The following is an 8,048-nucleotide window of genomic DNA, read 5'->3' on the forward strand; positions in this document are numbered from 1 at the left end:
TTAGTTTTAGAATTTAACCAACCAAGCATAATGTTATTTAACAATTTATGTTAACAAGTTTCACATGACTTGCAGAACTAAAAGGCTCGGCAGACACATCAGAAAATGTCCCAAGGACACCGGACTTGAAAACGCTTCAACCAACACCTAAGACTGCTTCAGTGATATTTCCACAGCATGCAGTGTTCTTACTGCATTAAATCTGCCAAAATGTTGTGCAAAGAGTAACAGCTCAACACAAAGAGTTGTCAATAAGTTTGCCAATTATAACTTTGTTAAAAACAATCATTGTAAAAATTTATCTCATTTGATTTTTCTCACTCAAACCAGTAACGTACAATCAGGGTGTTGTCACTTCCTGTTTGCGGTAAGGCGTATTGTATCACTTCCTGTTTTCACTGCGTGAGCAACGGTTTGTTGCTCCAGATTCTCTCGCTTTTATCTTTAATCTCTTTGCTGTAACATCTGTTTCTAACACATAAGCACTTTTAAAACATTTTCTGTTGCTGCACATCACGCTTGGGAACTCCTCGTGTTTCACGGTTTGCTCTCTTGGCGTGGTAGAAGGGCGCTAGCCTAGCTTTAGCCTAGCCTAGCTTTAGCTTTAGCTCCACAATGGCTTCCTCTCCTACTATTACTTCAGCTTCTCCGTCTCTGACTAAGTCTCCCCTTATCTCCTGCTCTCTGTGTCAGATGTTTAGCTATTCCTCTGCCTCCTTTAGTGATAATGGTACTTGTAATAAATGTAGTGTTTTTGTAGCTTTGGAGGCGAGGGTGTCAGAATTAGAGTCCCGGCTCCATGCTATAGAAAGACCAGCTGATAGCCGCCCCTCTGCTAGCGCGGAGCCACATAGACATAGCGTTAGTTCACTTAGTGGTCCTCCAGAAGCACCCGAGCAGCCGGGTAAGCAGGCCGGCTGGGTGACAGTTCGTAGGAAGCATAGCTCTAGATTTCAGCCCCCAGTTCACCACCAACCCGTCTGCGTTTCAAACAAATTTTCCCCACTCAGCGACACACCCGCTGAGAAGCCGATCCTGGTTATTGGGAGCTCAATAGTCAGAAACGTGGCACTAGAGACACCAGGGACCATAGTTAAATGCCTGCCAGTGGCCAGAACGGGCGACATAGAATCTTACCTAAAACTACTGGCTAAGGATAAGCGTAAATACAGTAAGATTGTTATTCACGCTGGCGGTAATGACACCCGATCACGCCGATCGGAGGTCACTAAAGTTGGTGTTGCTTCGGTGTGTGAGTTTGCTAAAGCAATGTCGGACTCCGTAATTTTCTCTGGTCCCCTGCCTGATTTGACCAGTGATGACATGTTTAGCCGCATGTCGTCATTCAACCGCTGGTTGTCTAGGTGGTGTCCTGAAAACGACGTGGGCTACATTGATAACTGGAGAACTTTCTGGGGAAAACCTGGTCTGATCCGGAGAGACGGCATCCATCCTACTTTGGATGGTGCAGCTCTTCTTTCTAGAAATCTGGCCGGATTTATTAGTCCTCCTAAATGCTGACAACCCAGGGTCCAGACCAGGAAGCAGAGCCGTAGTTTAACACACCTCTCTGCAGCTTCTGTACTGTTACCCATCCATTATCCTATTGAGACGGTGTCTTTCCCACGGCCAAAACTTAACAGATCAAAAACTGATCTAAAAGGAACAAATCATAAAAACCTAATAAAAATCAATACGGTTCACCTTGAACCTAAAAATAAAACAATTAAATGTGGTCTATTAAATATAAGGTCTCTCCCTCCAAAGACTTTGTTAGTTAACGAATTGATTTCTGATAAACAGATTGATTTGTTTTGTCTCACAGAAACCTGGCTACAAGAGGACTACGTTAGTATAAATGAGTCAACTCCCTCCAATTATTCAAATTTCCACATTCCCAGATCTGTGGGAAGAGGAGGAGGAGTGGCAACCATCTTTCAGTCTGATTTATTAATTAGTCCCAGGCCAATGCGGTACCGCGCACGTGACGTCACCGTCTCAAGAGCAACGCCCCTTTTGCCGCTTAGGTAGGGCATACAGGAGAGAAAGCACGGATAACCCAGCTATTACAAGCGCAACAGAAACAGCGATATGACCAACTTTACAGCCGTTAAACTTTCCCAAGACGATGTCCCAGGCACACGGTTTACTGGTCGCACTGTCGAAGAACACACCAACCTTCAGCTCAAACGATGGCTTGAGGTTAGAGGGCTCAAAAAGACTGGAAAACTGGCCGAGTTGATGAACGGTAAGCTTTGGTTTTTTTTCCTGCGCGGCGATCATGGCAGCGTCGGCCGTTTTTTTTGTTGTTGTTTGCAATCACCGTCCAGGAATGGGTATATGTTTAATGTTTGTCTCATTTGAAATATTTTTGAGTAAGCTATCCTGGTAGCAGGCTATCATGTTAGCGCCTGCTACCATGATAGCCTATATGCTGTCATGGTAGCAGGCGCTACTTTATTAACATGTCGGCCACCAAAATACTCTTACCTTGACTTGATGTCGCTGGAATTGGGTCAGGATGTTCTTCGGTTGTGCCCTTTCCTCCGACAAAATGCTTGCTACATATGTACTTGAATTTGGTAACTTTTTCCGGGTTGAACTGTTGTGTAGGCCGACCGCCCCGGTGTTCCAAGCACACATTTCTCCTTGGCAGTCTTGAAGAAAACATCCTTCATATGCGGCCGATCAGCGTAACTCGAGTCGCTGTTGCACGTTCCATAGCAACAATGTTTAAAAACCATGGTCTTAGATTTGGAAAAAGCAGTCGTTTACGGAGTAAAACCAAGGGTAACGCACGTCTCTTTTACAGCGAAACAGTGGCGGGTTTCCGGAGTTTGCCCCACTGCGTACCACGTGATGTGACGTCATTGTGACGTTGTGTTTCTAAAAATAGCTCGCGCGCGGTACCCCATTAATAACTACAGTTCTTTTGAACATTTAACCCTCAGTTTCCCTCATCCAAACTGCAAAGCAATAAAACCTCTTCTGTTTGTTGTTTTGTATCGTCCACCAGGCCCTTACACTCAGTTTTTGGATGAGTTGTCAGATTTCTTATCTGATTTGGTGTTAAATACTGATAAGGCTATTATAGTGGGTGATTTTAACATCCATGTTGACACATAATGTGATAACCTTAGTGTAGCCTTTAAAACTATCTTGGATTCAATTGGTTTTGCTCAAAATGTGCATAAACCGACGCACTCTTGGCTCCATACTTTAGACCTTGTGCTGACATATGGCATTGATTGTGAAGAATTAACAGTATTTCCTCACAACCCTGTCCTATCTGATCATTTTTTAATAACATTTGAGTTTAATCTAACTGAGTTCTCCACCCCCAAAAGAGGGTTCCATTATAGTAGATCTTTATCGGATAATGCTGTATCAAAACTTAAAGAGTCTGTCCCCTTTTTAATATCCTCCGTATTGCAGAAATGCCCTGTAGATGGCAGCAATGTTGTTTCTTCCAATTCACAAATAGATGTCTTTGTAAACGGTATGACTTCGTCATTGCGTTCTGCATTAGACAATGTAGCTCCTTTGAAAAAGAAGGTGATTATTCACAGGAAGCTGGCTCCTTGGTTTAATTCAGAGCTGCGTTCCTTGAAGCACAATGTTAGGAAATTGGAGAGAAAATGCCGCTCTACACACCAAGAGGAATCCTACTTAATCTGGAAGAACAGTCTATTGTTGTATAACAAGACCCTTCGCAGAGTTAGAGCAGCATATTTTTCATCATTAATTGAGGAGAATAAGAATAATCCTAGATTTCTCTTCAGTACAGTTGCCAAACTTACCCAGAGCCACAGCTCTGTTGATCCATCCATTCCCTTAGCTCTTAGCAGTAATGATTTTATGGGATTCTTCATAAATAAAATTGATTCCATTAAAAATAAAATAATTGGCATCCTCCCAAACATGATTACCTCATCCTCAGTAAGTGAGGCAGCATTGGAGGAATCCTTAGAACCTACGCAGTGTCTGAACTGTTTAAAAGCAGTAGAGCTTTCTGAGCTATCTAAAATTTTAGCTTCATCTAAACCTTCTACCTGTATGTTAGACCCAATCCCAACCAAGTTGTTTAAGGAGGTATTCCCTCTGATCAGTGGTCCTATTTTAGACATGATTAATCTATCCTTGGTAAATGGATATGTACCACAGGCTTTTAAAGTAGCTGTTATTAAACCTTTACTTAAGAAACCATCTCTTGATCAAGATGAGTTAGTAAATTACAGACCTATATCTAATCTTCTTTTCTTATCTAAAATTCTTGAGAAAGTAGTTGCTAATCAACTATGTGAACATTTACAAAGTAATGACCTACTTGAGGAGTTTCAGTCAGGCTTCAGAGCTCATCATAGCACTGAAACAGCTCTGGTGAAGGTCACCAATGATATTCTCATGGCCTCAGATAATGGACTTGTGTCTATACTTGTCCTGTTAGATCTCAGTGCTGCATTTGATACAGTTGATCACAATATTCTCCTACAAAGACTTGAGCATACTGTAGGGATTAAGGGGAAAGCATTAGGCTGGTTTAAATCTTATCTGTCGGACAGATTCCAGTTTGTTCATGTTAATAATAAATCTTCCTCAAACTCTAGGGTCACTTGTGGAGTACCACAGGGTTCAGTCCTTGGACCAATTCTATTTACTATATATATGCTTCCGATTGGCAAAATTATCAGACAGCATGGGATTAATTTCCACTGTTATGCTGATGACACTCAGCTATATTTATCCATAAATCCTGATGAATCCAATCAGTTACTTCGACTGCAGTCATGTCTTGATGACATCAAAAGCTGGATGACTTTAAATTTCCTGCATTTAAATTCTGACAAGACAGAAGTTGTAATCTTTGGGCCAGAGTCTTCAAAAAATAAAGTTCTTAATCAATCCCTTAATCTGGATGGCATTAACTTGGCCTCTGGTAATAAAGTTAAAAATCTTGGTGTTGTTTTCGACCAAGACATGTCATTTAAATCCCATATTAAACAGGTTTCCAGAGTTTCCTTTTTTCACCTCCGGAATATTGCCAAAATTAGAAACATTCTGTCCAGGAGTGATGCTGAAAAACTAGTCCATGCATTTGTTACTTCAAGGCTGGACTATTGTAATTCTTTACTATCAGGAAGTCCACAAAATGCAGTTCGAAGTCTTCAGCTGATTCAAAATGCTGCGGCAAGAGTTCTGATGAAAATCAACAAGAGGGATCATATGTCTCCAATTTTAGCTTCCCTTCATTGGCTTCCTGTTAAATCAAGAATAGAATTTAAAATTCTCCTTCTAACGTATAAAGCCCTTAATAATCAAGCTCCATCGTATATCAGAGCTCTGATTACCCCGTATGTTCCTAACAGAGCACTTCGCTCTCAGACTGCAGGTCTGCTGGTGGTTCCTAGAGTCTCTAAAAGTAGAATGGGAGGCAGATCCTTTAGCTATCAGGCTCCTCTCCTGTGGAACCAACTCCCAGTTTTGGTCCGTGAGGCAGACACCCTATCTATTTTTAAGACTAATGTTAAAACTTCCCTTTTTGACAAAGCTTATAGTTAGAGTGGCTCATACCCTGAGCTATCTCTATAGTTGTGCTGTGATAGGCCTAGGCTGCTGGAGGACATCAGGGTCTAATTTTCTCACTCTACTGATTTCTACTGTTCTTCAGTCTACTGTTCTCCAGTTTTGCATTGTATTACATTGAAATGACTGTCGTCATTTCAGCTTTTAACTTTTTGCTCTCTCTTTTTCTTCATAGTAGGTACACCTGGTCTGGCGTTCTGTTAACTGTGACATCATCCAGAGAAGACGGCTCACCCGCTACTACCATCTAATGTAGAACAGATTACTAGATCAATGTGTGCTTCTGTGCTTTTTTGTTTCTCTTGTTGTGTCTCTGTTCTGTCTTCTGTAACCCCAGTCGGTCGAGGCAGATGACCGTTCATACTGAGCCCGGTTCTGCCGGAGGTTTTTCCTTCCCGTTAATGGGTGGTTTTTCTTCCCACTGTCGCTTCATGGTTGCTCAGTATGAGGGATTGCAGCAAAGCCATGTACAATGCAGATGACTCTTCCTGTGGCTCTACGGTTCCCCAGGAGTGACTGCTGCTTGTCGGGACTTTGATGCAATCAACTGGTTTCCTTATATAGGACATTTTTGACCAATCTGTATAATCTGACCCAATCTGTATAATATGATTGAACTTGACTTTGTAAAGTGCCTTGAGATGACATGTTTCATGATTTGGCGCTATATAAATAAAATTGAATTGAATTGAATTGTGGTATTACGCACTGTTTAAGTTATTTAAAGTTTAATAATAACTGTTAAGTATTGTCCGGTGAATAGCAGCCCAAGGACTGATATCAGGACAATAGTTGAAAGGAATCATTTGAGCACAGGCATTCTTTAAAAGCAAACTATGCACAAATATATAAAATTAATGACAACTTCTCTTCAAGTCCTAGAATTTACTAACAGAAATTAAATGAATATCCAGACAACATCACTACATAATGTGGTTTATCTGAATTAACACAATATTTCAATAAACAAATCCTCTCTACTAGGCTTGTGCAGCTTAACTAAAACTGTAAAGAACCTGACCGCATACTGAGGAGCTGTTTGTCTCTCTGTGTTGCCCTGCAACAGACTGGCGACCTGTCCAGGGTGAACCCCGCCTCTCGCCCAGTGAACGCTGGAGATAGGAACCAGCAACCCCCGCGACCCCATGATGGATTAAGCGGTTTGGAAAATAAATGGATGGATGAGGAAGTGAATCTCTAAGTACCTAGTGTTTGTGAGACACCTGTAGGTGTTTGTAAGAGTTCACTTGTGCATGTGAAGTTGATCCAAAAGAAAAATGCTCAATTGTGCATTCATTGTTTCAGGTATCTCTGTTATTTATCATTAAGTATTTGAGTGATATTTGTGTTTATTTTATTCTGTCTGTTTTTGTACAAATGAATTTGTTATTATTTTTATTTATCTGTTATTTGTTGTTGCATGTTTTTGTTGTTCTAGCACTACAACTTCTTGTTGCACATTGCCGTTGGACTTTTTTGAAACCAAAATGTTGGAATGTTTTGTAAATCAATTCCAGGCTACTCTTGTAGCTAGATGTGCTACCCTTTAAAAAAAAGCACATGTGGGACCCTGGACATGAATAATAATTTCTTAATTGATATTATTCATATTAATATTATTATTGCATTAGTATTACTTATGTTTCTGATTAGTTTAGCATAATTTTAACGTGTAACACATACATGTATATATATATATATATATATATATATACTTATATATATATATATATATATAAATATATATATATATATATATATATATATATATATATATATATGTATGTATATATACACTGTATATACTGTGTATATATAGGCTATAACAGACACCGATCTACAGACAACAGCACTGATCTACATAGTAGCAAAACTATATACAGACAAGTGAGAGCAGAGGTGCCCATAACAGCATTTAAAATTTATATAACACAAACCGCAATTATTATTAAAAAAATTAAAAAATATATATTATTATATTTAAAAAAATCTGGGGGAAAAAAATCAACAAAAAACCTAATAACGCATCTTAGAATCAAATACATTACAAAATCATAGCAAAAACTGTATACTGTATAATATCCCCCCCCCCCCCCCCCCCCCCCACACACACACACACACACACACACACACAAATGATGTCTATCCAGTAATTTAGGACCATTTTGTTTGTTTTTGGTGTTTAATGTACTCTTCTCTACTTCCATCCCTGCTACCCATTAGCACATGTTGTGTTTATGCCGGAAAAACTGTAACTGTAAAGCATGAGGATTATCTATCATAAAATCTTACTTATGGAAGGTAATTCCCCAGGATCTGGTTCTGGTTTTATTTGCGCACCCATAAGCGGAGTAAAGTCGGGCTTCCTGGGACGTAGCTCTGGAAGTTTGCTTACTTTCAATACAAAATCGAAATTATTTATTAAGTTAGACAATCATTAAATTCAATCAACTGGTCCCATGTAG

This window comes from Fundulus heteroclitus, unplaced genomic scaffold, assembly GCF_011125445.2.
Source record: "Fundulus heteroclitus isolate FHET01 unplaced genomic scaffold, MU-UCD_Fhet_4.1 scaffold_301, whole genome shotgun sequence".
Classification (NCBI taxonomy): domain Eukaryota; kingdom Metazoa; phylum Chordata; class Actinopteri; order Cyprinodontiformes; family Fundulidae; genus Fundulus; species Fundulus heteroclitus.